This window comes from Typopeltis vanoorti, chromosome 15, assembly GCF_054136105.1.
Source record: "Typopeltis vanoorti isolate ZY-2024b chromosome 15, IOZ_Tvanoo_1.0, whole genome shotgun sequence".
NCBI classification, from domain to species: Eukaryota; Metazoa; Arthropoda; class Arachnida; order Uropygi; family Thelyphonidae; genus Typopeltis; species Typopeltis vanoorti.
This window is the reverse complement of record NC_143563.1, coordinates 27,007,054-27,022,252: the sequence shown is the minus strand read 5'-3', so window position 1 is coordinate 27,022,252 and position 15,199 is coordinate 27,007,054. Positions and strand designations below refer to the sequence as shown.

Genomic DNA, 15,199 nt, shown 5'->3' with positions numbered 1-15,199 from the left:
GCCACTACCCAGACTGGTTTCGACCTTAATTGAGATCTCGTCAGTGGGAACCAGACCCAAAAACGCCAAGGTAATGAAGTAATGCAGAGCTTATAAATTTTACCAAAACAAGTTGACACAAAGTGCTTTGACCTTATTAAATGAAAATCTCAGGATGAGAGAAAGATGTAGAAAGTTTTGTACCTTGGGTTACTATATGTTAAAGATACCAAGTAATTTTTTAAACTTGGTTTTAATCCTTTTTCCCAAGTAAGCAAACAGACAAGTAAGTCAAGTTTGCACCTGAACATAGTTCAGGTCTCTTTACCACGAGTTGCCTCAGACCTGAACTATGTTCAGGCTCAAACTTGACTTACTTGTCTGTACAAGTCAAGATGTCAAATCGTCAAATGAAGAGGCATAGTAATTCTAATGGATTGAAGCATTTGGCAAGGGCACTGACATCCAAAGGGCACCTCGATGATATTTTCAAGGTTCTAAAAATTGATGAAATCCTGATGAAAAAAGGGGATTAGCTAAGAATTTGCCAATGGCGTTCAGTAGCCTATCTAAGCTACTGGCCAAATGTTCTATGTGGCGGATACCTTGGAAGTTCTTTATATTCTGAGTGCGTTAAGCTCTTGTGTGAAATATGATGGCAAAATTGCAGTTGTCTGGAGCTGACCTTTGTTTTAGCTCCTTGAAGGATGAACAATAACGGATATCTCACGCCTCTGGACAAAACTCCTAAACTATTTGAAAATAAAACAAAATTGAACAAATTAAAGTCTAATTTTTCAAACCACAGCCCTGAATTTTGCAATTTTTATGTCATTGTTAGCTTACATATTTTATTCTTTGTTATCAAAATAGATCTGTTACAATGTTTAAACGTAAAAATTATTTGGAGAACATCAACATTCACAGTTTTATAAACACACTCCTAGAAATACGTGCATTTCAAAGGAGGAAAAATCTGATTTGAGCTAGAGTACTGAATCGGAAAAGATAATAAGCAAAACATAATAATTAAACAAAAATATAAAAACCACAAAAGTCAAAAGAATGATATAGAAAAAAAGACAACACTATTAGTCCACTCTTATTCTTGTTCATTCATTCATTCCTATTTTATTCCAACCTTTTACCACGGCTCTGTCATGTAGTCCTTATTTTCAATTTCTTGGAAATTGATTGGAACCAAGTCTTCATAATGACATAGCCAGTATTTTGTGCGAAAAGTGTGTGTTTATTGGTCGATTCTTTCTGAGTTTTGAGGTTAAAACCATGTATTTCTTCGGATGAGGGACATAATTTTCATTTTTATAAAATATTAAAAGACAAAATATCTTCTTTCTTTTGTGGCATCCATGACTTGGCGAATGGAAAAATTACTATTTCCCATTGCTTTTGAAGAAATAACACGAAATGAATAATTCAGCCGTGATTATATCCTCAAATTGGGTTATTAGCTGAAAGTAAAAACTCCCTGATATTAGATTTTTAATAAAGTTGGGATACCTGATAACGATTACCATAAAATTAATTCTTCAACCTGTTAGCCACACCATTATGATTAACAGTAAAAGAGGCTCACTTTATAACTGGAACTGAATGAGCTGGTTTGAGATTTTATCAAGAAATCTAGAATAACGATTGAGGTATACATTACAAAAATAGAACCTGCTCACAGTTTATTTGCATATCATATTTTCAGTAAGTAAAAACACGATCTGTTTCTCCCATTTTTATTAACAAAATTGAGAAACAGTAGAAATTTACATTTTTTACTCATCAATCACTTTTTACTATATATTCTTAATCACCGCATCATCATGCTCTAAACATCATTTTTTGTGTATTCGTTTGCTAACTGTACTGGTTTAAATTAATCAGGTCACTTTGTATCCATTCTTTAAGTGCTTCGTATTTAAAATAAGAAAGAAGAGACATTCTTGGTTCCAAAAATAGATAAATTCACCCAATTCACTCAACTTACGAATCAAATTATTAATAGTTTCGCTAACCCAGGTTATTCTTAAATTAGATGGCGCTTGCAAAAACTGATTAAAAATGAAGCATTATTCTACAAAAAAAAAAAAAAAATCATTCAGTTCTGTTTAAATGGCAACATTCTGCAAAGATGAACAAATTACAATTCCAGATAGGAACTTTCTTTCACTTTTATTTCACTTTGTTTTATGACCGTGCTACAAAAATCCTCACGCTTATTTCTAAAATATGAATTAATTTTTGGTTAGAATTCTAGAGCTAAACATGCCATCATTGATGACTTAATACCTATGCCAGATTGGGGTCGGTTTATGTTTCACGAACTTCAGCTTTGAAGCGTAAACATGCAGAACACTCATGGTCTCGAGCAATGAAATTACATTTATAGTTTAATTTGATGTGTATTTAATTAATTTGATCTTTTCCCTACCCTAATAACAAACATTCATTTGATCCTAACTTTTTTTTGTTGTTGTTTTTTACTTCCATAATTCGGCAGCTCTACTCAGTGCTTTTTTTCTGGAAAAAAAGGTGACAATACTCACCACAAAGATGTTATTACAGCAACTTCCACACTTTTAACATATCTGCCGCTGTATCCTTGTCGACTCTGGACCACTTCTTGCTTTTGGTATCAACTGCAGAATGATGACCTCGGAGCGACCATGAGTCCACATATTTGCTAGGATTGAAATGAGTGAGAAGAGGTCCTACTATCTTGATGACCATCAGTGCAAAAGTTGTCTGTACAAGCAGAGATGACCTAGATGAAGTTACTATAAGATTCATCTAACAGAAACCCCTTTCACGTTCACTGGAAGATATTGAATATGTGCCCAAAATGTGATTTAGAGATAGTATGTCTGGGACTTTATTTTCTTGAAGATATTCACAGAAACCACGAACTGCTTCTCTTTTATTTAAGCGAAATGTGTATGCTAACTTTTTAATTTCAGCTTCACCAAATGACAGATGCTTCCCAAGATTTTCTGGCCAATACTTGGAATTTAAAATCTTAGCACATTCAGATAAATCAGCATCATCTCCTTCCAGCAGATGCTATCCAACAGCTTCTTTCAGACTTTTATGGAATCCAGAAGATTGCTAGCTCTCTGTTTTACAGGATCACAAGTAGATTCAACAATTTGTGCTTCTTCAGCCTTCCGTTTTTTATTCATTGGCATAAAGTGACTACTTATTTTACTCATTTTGAACAATGATTGCACTGATTTAACTTAAGATTAATTCAAAACTCATATGAACACCTGCCTGTTGCAGAGTGAATATAGAACTGATAAACTGATATCGGAAGCAATCGGAAATGAACACAACTTCCTGTTTCCGTTTGTGTACCAACCTATGAAACAGGAAAGCAGGGCATCAACTTATGAGTAAACAAAACTGAAAATTCAATTCGTGGACACAGTACCATCTACCGAAATATTTATAATACATTTTGCTGTCAATAAGTCGCAAATTTTTAAAAACTTAAAAAAGGTGCCGGTACTGCGTATCATCAGAAAAAAGCACTGGTACTACTTACTTATCCTGGTTGATTTCATTTCTGTGGCATGCTAGACGAGAAGAAATAGATAATATAACAGACCACTGCGGCCATCTCATGTTCCCAATCATAACTACTGTTTATTTTATACTCTTGGGAGTTCATGATATCTATTCAAGTTGCAAGAATTAATAGCTCGAGTTTCTTAACAGAAATGACTTTAGCTGTTTGTGACAATGACTGAATTCAGTAACTGGTTTGGGGGTTCGAAGAAGGCAGAAAAGTTCTAGTGAGTATCTGAAATAACCAATTTTAAACGTCTGCTTTGTTGATCTAATCATGAAAATTGCAAGGGTATACAGACACTTTAATGTCATATTACTTTTTTTTTTTATAATAATCCCACAGGAGTAGCAGTTCAATATTTTACATTCCGATTGCCAACAGATGTAAATGAGTAAAGAAATCAAAACTTTTGTTACCCCACAATCTGTTATCTCTAGCAAGTATTCAGAAACGGATACTTTTTTTAAGCAACCTGCGGACTCTCTGCCCTCACTCCCAAAGGAACAAGGGCAGAAATTGTAGTCTAATCAGGGGCAAATTCTCCATGCTTGATATGCAAGCTCATCAACTGAGAAAAAAGTAATATTTATTTGTTAATAAATGCATGCATCTATAAGCATTCCATTTAGGCTTTTATTTTTGTAGACAGAAGACGTCTTAAGCTTGTGCAGCAATAATTGAGCTTTGTGCTGTGTATCGAAGGCAGATGCTTGTTCGTCTAGCCAAAGCCTTAGCTTGCTTGGTTGTAGGAACTTCAAGATCCTTGCAGCAGCACTGCAAAACACAGGCCATATGCAGTCAACATAGCTCTAGCCAGTGAGCTTCAGCCAGCCTTGACAAGTGTGCATGTTGCTTGGGAAAATTAAGTTACAACCAACTTTTTATGACGATGTTACTCACTAGTTCATAAAGAATAACTGCAGGGTAGAATTTGTATTCAAGTAGCTAAATTGAAAAAAGATAAAACATTTATTTTACAAATAATATTGTATTTGTATGATTAAATGTACATAAATTTCTAAATATATAGTTTTAAATGGTCAGTAATTCATGATTCTGCTAATCAGACTTCAATCACACCTCTCACTCCCTCAATGATAACAAGAGCAAGCGTGAATTTCAAGACCAGCATTCGCCCAAGGGTCTAATCAAAAATTGCTGTAGTGGAATGACAACCTCACTTTCACTTGTCAATGCTCATCTTATATCCTGATATTTTTTTACTAAGCTCAGGGAGGGAAAAGGATATGGACAAGAAATAATTATTGGAAACTGTATAAGTGTTGTGCATAAGAGTGAGGCATTGCTTTTATTTTTCTTGCAACGAGAGCAGAATGCATATTTCTTTTTGGCTATCGCGTTTGCAGTATATGATATGAACTTCAACTCTATCAATATTCCATGATTCTCCATTCCCTCCATCTTCTATAATACAATTTGGACTTCCTAACTGCCCACATTGCCAGTCTATTCAAATTATTCTGAAGTACCAGTGCATCAGCATCATTTTGAATAGTTTGACCCAACTTTGCATTCTCTACCCTCACATAGCCAGTCTATTCAAATCATACTGAAGCACTCATATCACAGGTGGTGGAGGAAGTTAAGAATCATGGCACATTCGTGGCAGAGTTGAAGTTCGAAGACATACTGCAAAATTTGAATATCCTCTTGAAAAATGAACATAGTCCCAGGACAAAATCCTGTAGAACTCCACTACTAATTCTCCTGAGAGAATTCTTCTGCACCCTTTGATATCTGTTACACAGCAATCTTTGAAACCAGCCACCTAATCCTACCTATTATCCACATTTGCCATAACGCTTACAAACCAAACTACATACTGATGTTGAAAGTTTATTTTTCACTTGGTTAGACTAAAACTACATACTGTAGTCTATCTGTATTCTGCACAAAATTCAGAAACATCACCCTTATCCACCACTCTATTTATCTTATTATAACTTGAAATGTAATAGATTACTGAAACAAGACTTTTAACAATTCCATAATTGCCCTCTATGCAGAATATTTCCTCGTTTACCTATTTCTCTATTTCAAGCAACCTATCTGAAGCTTCAACTACTTTATTCACATCAAGTTTACTTGAAAGATTTACACTTTCAGACTTACCTTGCCTTACCAAACTGATTATATAGATCCACAATAACTTCTGCCTTGGTCAGTCTTAACAACTTTGTCTGGCTGTGGGAAGATAACCTTGCAATTGTTCCTTAGTTGCAAGTGGCAATTCAATTATCCCATTGGTGTTAGAAGGCAGGTTAAGTATCAAAATACTCACCTCATCAAACCATTCTTCCACAGACCTTGCTTTAAGGATGGCACATTGTTATCTAGATACAAGAAAAGGCCTTCACCAAACTGTTGCCATAAAGTTGAAAGCACAGAATTGTCTAGAATGCCAATTATAGGTCACAGCATTAATATTCCCCAATAATAGAAATAGTGTCCACCCCAAACCATGAAAAATAGCTCCAGTCCATGATGTCCACCCCTCACTGAACTTCACAGCAGGCACAATACATCTGGGCAGGTGGTATCTGCCAAATCAAACTTATTCATCGGAATGCTAGATATTGAACCATGATTCATCACTCCAGAGAATGTTTCCATCCAGAGTCCAATGGTAAAAAGATTTATCCCACTCCACTCAACATGACATTGCCCTTGTGCGAACATGGAGAGCAATATTCTTCAATTCTAAACAAACAGCCAGGGTGCTTCCGTTACTTGCAAAGCCATTTCAGAACTTGGTATCAAGTGTTTCAACTAAGGACAGGTGATTTCTTTGCACCATGCACATCAGTGCTTGGCTGTCCAGGACTGTGAATATATATGGCCTATGATAGTGTGTAGCACACTGAAAGTTCAATGAACTCTTCAATATGGCCCATTTTACTGTTAACATCTGTCAATGAAAATTGCATGCTTCCTTTTATACCTGTATGAACCATAGTTTTGATATACATAGCCATATATCCACTCAATAAAGAGTTGTCTGGATTTTTCTAATCAGATAATATATTTTAGTAAGGATTCTGCATAGAAGATTTCAATAAAATTCATGAATTAAAACATCAAAAGAACCAACGGACAGACAGACAAAAAAAAAAAAAAAAAAATGCTGTCTATTTTGTACCTTAAAAGAAGTGAAACTGTTTTACCAACTTAATTGACATGGTGAAAGAACTCTGGTTATCATCTGCAATACAGTTTTTGTCAGTATTTATCACACCATAATAATATGACAAACTGATTAATTTGCTTTTTTGCCATTATTTCCTACCTCCATAGAAGCCACTAACCAACAGAAACTAAAAATCATCCCATATATTATTAACCCAACATTTTACCTTCTTATGAAAAACCAATATCTTTCAAGACAAATTTAGAAAATTCCATCTTCAAAATATTAAGACATTAGCAATGACATTAAATACTGCCCTCATTTTTTAAACAAATGTACCACAAACAGATACTCTATGGTACATTTGTTTCACCTTGTGTCATTTGCAATACATTTCACTCAACCTACATTAATTATACTCAACGCAGGACTTTTATCGTTAGAATGAGAGTTGTCATTGTACTGTCTAGTATAGTTTAAGAAATGAAATTATGTGCAGTGTTCTATAGTAAAGGGTGCTTAAGGGCCAAAGCTATATATATAAGTGAGAGGAGATCTCCACATAGCCTTTAAAGTAATGCAGACACCAACCAGGGCTTCTGACCTAACGTCCAATCCTGACCTATCTCGTGGTGCACCCTGTTGGATATTTATTCTGGATACTGAACGAACGAGGATGGGCTGGCAATTCGGAATTATGCCGACCAAATTGTATTTTTATTGGCTTAAACCAAAATATAAAATTATGGTACAACATGACAAAATTTCATTCCAGCTGGGGTGTCGCCCTGTTAAACAAGGCCTGCGGTGTTTTTGCCAGAGAACCAGGGAGAACAGCAAAAGGTCGGCTACCAGAAAAAATATGAAAACACGCCCCAACTCAACATCACCAGAGATAAAGATCAGTATTATCAACATAAGAAGCCTGAATGGCAAAGAAATTGAGTTAGCTAAGGTATTAGATAACTACCAGATCGACATAATACGGGAGACTGAAACAAAAAAGAGAAAAAGTGGTGAGATCTTTCTGAGCAATAAATACAAAATGCTATATTCAGGCAATAAATCAACCACAGTATTCAACACTAAATACAAGGCAAATCTTCTTGAATGGCAGGCAGTCTCAAGTAGAGTGATGTGGACAAATATGAGAATGGGGAACTGGACAAGGAGACCAATTTGTGCCTATGGTCCCACAGAAGGTTCTACTAAGGTAGAAGTGGAGGAATTTTTTGATGCTTTAGAGAAAGTATCTGACACAATGAAAAAGGAAATGTTGGTCCTTGTTAGGGATCTAAATAGCAGAGTAGGAAATGATTGTCAGATATACAAAAATATTTTGGGAAAATTTGGAGAAAAGAGCAAAGCTAATAATAATGGCAAATACCTGTTGGATTTCTGCTCAGGACATGGACTGGTTATTACTAACACCATATTCCAATATACAAATGTGCACAAATTCACATGGAAAGAAGAGGCAAGGAATAAGAAAAGTCTCATTGACTATGTTATTGTTGATAGTGATATTTTCTCCATGGTTCAGGACACCAGAGTGTACACAGAATTTGAAAGTGAACACTGTTTAGTCTTGAGCAGGATAAAATTGAATTTCATATTAAAAAGAATAATATGTAAGAAAGTTTTAAAGCGAATAAAAGTTGAGCAGCTCTCAGATGTGAACTGTAGACTAAAATAAAAATTTGAGGAAAAAATGAAAGAGTTTGAGAACAGCAACCAAACCTTGAAGATTCAGTGACAAGCCTTGAAAAAAAACATTCGACCAGAGAGGCATGTGGCGAGGTTGTCTGCAAGGATAGAAAAATCAGAACTCCATGGCGGACACAGGAAGTTAAAGAGGCAGCAATGGAAAAGAAGAAAGCATATCAAACGTTCCGGGCAAATAAATCAGCTTCTGCTCTTAGAGAATACAGAAACAAATGCAAGAAAGGCTAAACACTATAGCAAATCTAATGTCATGGGAGGACTTTGGCAAGAACGTAGAAAATAAATACCAAGAAGGTGGTAAGATATTCTGGAGATTGTTGAAGAAGCATAGAAATGGAGGTAAGAGTGTTGTAAAAAGAGTCAGAGATGATAAAGGTCATATGAATATGGGAGAAAAAGATATCCTTGAAGTATGGAGTAATTACTTCAAAAAATTGCTAAATGAAACAAGCAGTGATAGCATATTGGTAAAAAACACTCAACAGGCATACAGTCAGGAATACATATCCATACAGTAAGTAGAAAAAGTCATCAAAAGCTTGAAATGTGGAAAGGCAGCAGGAGTAGATAATATGTGACCAGAAATGCTGAAGTATGGTGGTATAAATGTCCTACAGTGGCTGCACAGCATAGTTCAGAAAGCCTGGACAAAGGGATGAATTCCCAATGATTAGAGTCAAGTTCTCATAGTACCCATATATAAAAAGGGAAATAAAACTGAATGTGAGAATTATAGAAGTATTTCCTTACTGAGTGTTCCTGGCAAGATTTATGCAAGTATATTTGAGAAACAGTTGAGAAGAATTGTGAAAGAAAAGCTTGGTGAAGAACAAGCTGGATTCAAGCCAAATAGAGGCTTTCAGGATCAGATCTTCACTTTACTACAAATAGTTGAGAAAGCATGGGAATATAACAAATCTATATTTAAGTTTTGTCAATTTTTAAGAGGCATATGACAAGGTGCTGAGATAAAAGCTATTCAATATGCTACAGTTATATGGTGTCAATGGGGAATTATATCAAGCAATACTTAGTCTTTATTTGAGTTGTGAGTCAGCAGTTAGAATTGAAGGAAGTACAGGAAGATGGTTTAATGTTAAATCTGGTGTGAGACAAGGATGTACATTATACCCTCTGTTATTCATTATCTATATGGATCACATTATGAAGGAAAGTGGTATTAAACCTGATATCAAAATTGGAGATGTTATTGTCAGCTCTTTGCTGACAATAACATCTCCAACAAAGACAATGAAAATAGGCAGAATCAGTGAAAATGTCAACTGTGTTGTGAACAGAGAACCTGTGAAACAAGTAAAACATTTCAGCCACTTTGGCACAATTTTTAGTGAAGCTGTTAAATTAAATATGGAAAAAGACAACAGAATCAACAAAGCTGGCATGGTAGGAAGTCAATTAAATAAATTTATAATTAATAAGAGAGAAATTAGTCAGAACACTAAATTAGCTATATACAACACAGTGTTCAAACCAGTTTAACTTATGGATCTGAGAGCTGGGTCCGAAGTAAAACACTTGACCAAAGACTAGAGACCGTAGATATAAGTCCTGAACAGATGGTATAGATGGCAATATCATATTAAAAACGAGGATATTAGAAAAGAACTTGCCATTGTCAGCATCCAGGAATGTGTTAGCAGAGCTAATATCAGATGATATGGTCATTTAAATAGAATGGGCAATGAAAGATTAGCAAAACAAGTGTTCTCTACCAGGTTGGTAGGAAAACGACCCAGAGGAAGACCAAGACATAGGTGGATTGATACTGTACAAAGTGCCTTAGATGATTGAAATATACGATCTGATAATGTTGAAGTCTTTACAAGTAACAGACTGATTTGGAGGAAAATTGTAGATCGGAAGTTAGTAATGATATAAATATTTCATGTAGTACCATCATATCCTGTACCCATCCTTGAGGGTATATGGCAGGAATTTGATGATGATGATTCTGTAGTAAGTGTTGTACAGTGTTAATAATTAATGATAAATTAATAAACATTTCTATTTAGTTATATACATCACAAAAATGATTTTATTGAGAAACTAAATAGGTGTGATCAATATAATAATTTCAATGACTAAGAAGAAATTTCTGATTTCATAATTTATGGACATGAATTTTTGATCACAGATATTCATTTCTACATAACACATTCTAAATGTAATTATCAGACTTCAATTAATAATCTGGAATTAATATGCCAAATTCCTGATTAATTCTTCATAATTTTGAAATTTTCAATAATGGTGAATCATCACATTATAAAACAGAAAACAAACCATATTTAAGTTGCAGTTTTTACAGCAGCAGTTAATAAAACAAAGAAATGACAATGTAAGCAAAATTGATATTAAAATATTTTCTCTACTTTAGTACTAAAGGTGTACTTATCAGTGCATCGGGCACTGAAATCTACTAAAAATGTGAAATGCAAAGTTCAAAATGTTTTTGCTTTAAGCAGTTGTGCACCCAGATGGGGGGCAAGGGGCCCTTCCCCCCAAAGAAAACGGGGAAAAAAACTAGAAAATTTTCCAAAAATCTTTTCCTAATTAATAAAATTCATTTTTTAAATTTATGTTGTGTCATATCTTGTATTTCTATGCTACTTATGAATTAGCTATTATTGCAGATGCTCATTCATTGGTTGTATAATGCTCAGTGTGCATTCTCAAATCGTCTACTCAACTCCGAGTGTACTACTGGCTTTAAGTGGATTTCTTAGTTACTAAAAATAATGTAATATTTTCAAATTATATCATCTGAACAATGTTTTGAGCCTACAACACAACGGATATACATTAACCAAAAGTATACATCAGTAGCAGAAATATACACAACTTGTAAAGGAGATCATCATACAAACTAATTTAAATCTTGTATGCTGAACAATAAATGCACATAGTTAAGTGAAGGCAATTGTGCACATCTTACTTTATGCTAATATACACTTGAAAAGCAACAGCATAGTGTCAAATTGGTATTGTTTCTGGGAAAATTCGCATGTTATTATATTATTATTGTTAAACTTTGATAATTTGAGATTCCTAAGAATTCTAATTTTATCATTGATTAACAGGGAAAACCTTGTAAGGAACATGCTTGCTTCTAGGTGTGTGCTGTATGCAACTGGTAAAATATAGATTACATTATTATAATGAAAAAAGATTGTGAATATTTCAAGGAAGGAATACTTACTTGATTTTATATTGCCAGTGATATAAATTAATAATATTTTGTTAGAATTGATAATACTATACAATGTGTTGTAGTATGACTTGCATTAAGCTGCTGTGAACAAATGTTCAAAGTGCGCGCGCACGCCGAGGGAAAAAAAGGTTGACCACAACACACGTGCAGAAGCGACTGGTGATAAAAAACAAACGATACGAAACGAGACCCTCGTGGGAAAAATTATACACAATGGGTGAGATACGGTGATTGCCGATAGGAGAGATGATATAAAAGGGTTAGAACCCCCCCCCCCCCCCCAAGAGGGCTTTGATTAGAGTGTGATTATATCATTATTATTATTATTATTATTATTATTATTATTATTATTATTATTATTATTATTGCGGGCGACTCCAGGGAGTCCTTAGACTCATCCAGGGAGACCCTAAACATCATGTCCACACAACTATACGACATTCTCACAGTATCTATCATACCTTGCCTTGAACTCACTCACCATCATATCACCCACAACAGACTCTGGCAGCTAATTCCACTCGTTTACCACTCTAAAAGTAAAGAATCCAGCTCCAACACCCTTGCTAACTACACTCTTGCCCAGCTTCAATAGGTGTCCACCAGTTCTCCTACCACCAGTCCTGATCTCAGAAATATCCTCTGAATTAATCCTATAGAAACCCTTTAGCAATTTGAATATCTCAATCATATCCCCCTTTTCTGCTTATCAACTAATTTCTGCAACCCACGGTTCTTCAATCTGTTCTCATAAGGTTCATTCCATAGACCTGCTATCATCTTGGTCACTCGCCCCTGAATCCTCTCCATGTCCTCCCCATCAACAAGAAACCTAGATGACCAAATCTGGGCACAGTAGTCGAGATGAGGTCTTATCAAGGCTCGTTACAGAGGTACAATAATTTGCATGTCTCTGCTCGTCAAAGTATTTTTCAACAACCAAGTGAGTTGATGAGCTGATTTAGTTACTTTTGCAATGTGCTCCCTAAACTTCATCTTCATATCCACCAACACTCCCAAGTCCCTCGCCTCATCAATCTCCTGGAGCACAGTTCCACCAATGTGGTGTACTGCAGGTAATCGTTTCACCCCAAAATGTATAACCTTACATTTTGTCACATTAAATTCACATCCATTCTCATTAGCCCAGAAATACAATCTATCCAAGTCGTCCCGCAAGATTTTGACATCTTCTACATTCACTATTGCCCTACCCAACTTTGCATCATCAGCAAAAATGAACAGTTCCTCTTAGATCCTTCCCTACATCGTTAATGAGCAAATTAAATAGCAATGGGCCAAGAACAGAATCCTGCAGCATACCACTAGTCATAGACCGTCTTTTGGACTGTACTCCTGAATGTTGTAGTTTACGGATTAGAATTCCATGTGGTATCCTGTCAAATGCCTTAGCCAAGTCCAGCAGTATCACTGTACACCCATTACCCTTACCCAGTTCAGCAGTCACTGGGTTATAAAACTTGACCGAGTTACTGAGGCATGATCTACCCTTCACAGAGCCATGCTGTCCCTCTTACAGTATCTCATTTTCATCAATCCATTCCTGTATTTTTCCCTTGACTACTTTCTACAAGACCTTCACAATAACTCCTGATATGCTGATCGTCGGTAATTTGCAACAATAGTCTTGGATCCTCCTTTATGCAGTGGAACTAGTTTCCCCTCTTTCCACACCTTTGGGACTAAACCAGACCCGAGACTCAGATTAAACAACATGGTCAAGGGCACTGATAATTCTTTAGCCACTACATGTAAGACCCGTGCCGGTATATCATCCAATCCCACAGATGGATTAACATTAAGGTTCTGTAATAGACTATTCACCTCCACTTCATACATCACAATTCCCGTATAAACTAATGGTTCCTTCATTTTTTCAATGTCACCACCTGGATGATATACTTTTGCAAAGTGCTCACTCAGTGACTCCACTATATCGACTGATTCAGTGACCTCCTTACCATTGTCATTCCTTAAAATCATTTTGCTGTGTACAGTTATTTTTTTGCTTGCAGCATATTGAAAGAACTGTTTGGGATTCTCTATAGCTTGCATAGCTAGTTTCCTTTCATAATCCGCTTTTGCTTTTTTTACCACACTCGTTACCCTTCTGGCCTTCACTTTATATCGTTCGTGTACCTGCAGGTCACCGCTTTCTTTAAATTCCCTCCACAGTTGTTTGTTTTTTTTTTGCAGCTCAAGCTTAATGGTGTTATTCATCCATTTAACCCCTACTTGTTTTTCTCTTCGGACCCTAGGTATATAATCAGCCATAACCTCCTGTAAATGCTCCTTGACCTCTTCCCATGCCCCTGTAGTTTTACATGCCATGGCACTGATCCAAGCAATCTCCTAAGCTTGTCATACATGCCAGCACGATAATTCCACATATGCCCTGTCTTAATCGAGAATTCCACACCTTTAGCCACCTCCCAAGTCACTCTCACCAATAGGTGGCAACATATTCATATTCATTACAGTCAAATTCTCAGATGCTATTACCAGGTCAAGCACTCTCACACCCCTAGTGTTTTCAACTACATGCTGTCTCAGATAGTTATCCCTTAATAATTGACTAAATTCCATTTCTTTCTTCACATGTGTCCTCTCCTCCTTCCAATCAATGTTACCATAGTTGAAATCCCCATAATAATTACCCTCCTTCCACTCATTTCATCAATTTCCCTATGCATACTATCTCCACCATCTATTCCATCACCTGGTCTATAGCAGCACCCAACTGTATATTTTGTTCTGTCAGTCTCAATCTCACACCAAATAGCTTCAAATGAGCTCTTTTCACTATCCTGCAATACAAATTCAATTCTCCTTGGCTGCAGTTTATCAGCTATTATCCATAACACTCCCCCCCCCCATTTTATTCTCTCTGTGTCTCCTAAACACACTGTAATCTACACATCCTATCCCACTAACTATATCATCTTCCATCAGCCATGTTTCACTAATGCCAATAACCTGTGGCCAGGAAGAGCCAATCAAGGCCAAAAATTCTTCCTTCTTGTTCCAAATACTCCTGGCATTAGTATACATGAAATGCAGAGGTCCCTTTGTCCCACCCCTATCTTGATGCGTTATTCCAGCTATCCCATTAGGATTGCTTGTCCTTACTGGCTCAGGTACATTATATACATTCTTACACTAGATCGCGATCATTACGCAGAGAGTCTGATTCCGACGAGTGAATTTAGATTACGGAAAGAAGGTGATAGTGGTCAAGATAGAGTGACTGAATTTGAACTGGATTTTACAAGCAACTGCACAGTAAGAGTGTTTCTCTCTCTCTCTCTCTCTCTCTCTCTCTCACTGATATTTGAAGTTAACATATGCATATAAACATGGAAAATCAAATAGATGACACGATACTTAAGGAAGTGTATCACTAATTCATCAGATTAGGTGAAGTACTCAGCTACAACTGACCAGGAAAAATAAAACTTTATGATGCGTCCCCCCCCGCAGTCGTCACAGGGGATGACACCGCTAAAATGGA

General features: G+C 36.0%; 1 protein-coding gene across 1 annotated transcript in view; it reads right to left on the bottom strand.

Annotated features, from left to right (window-relative positions):
- LOC150098536 (uncharacterized) overlaps positions 1–11,774 on the bottom strand; it is a 35,530-nt gene extending 23,756 nt beyond the window's left edge. Inside the window, exon 1 of the mRNA XM_090405419.1 lies at positions 11,656–11,774. The gene's annotated coding sequence lies outside the window, so the exon portion shown is untranslated. The remainder of the gene's footprint in view (positions 1–11,655) is intronic.
- Positions 11,775–15,199: the final 3,425 nt, after the last annotated feature.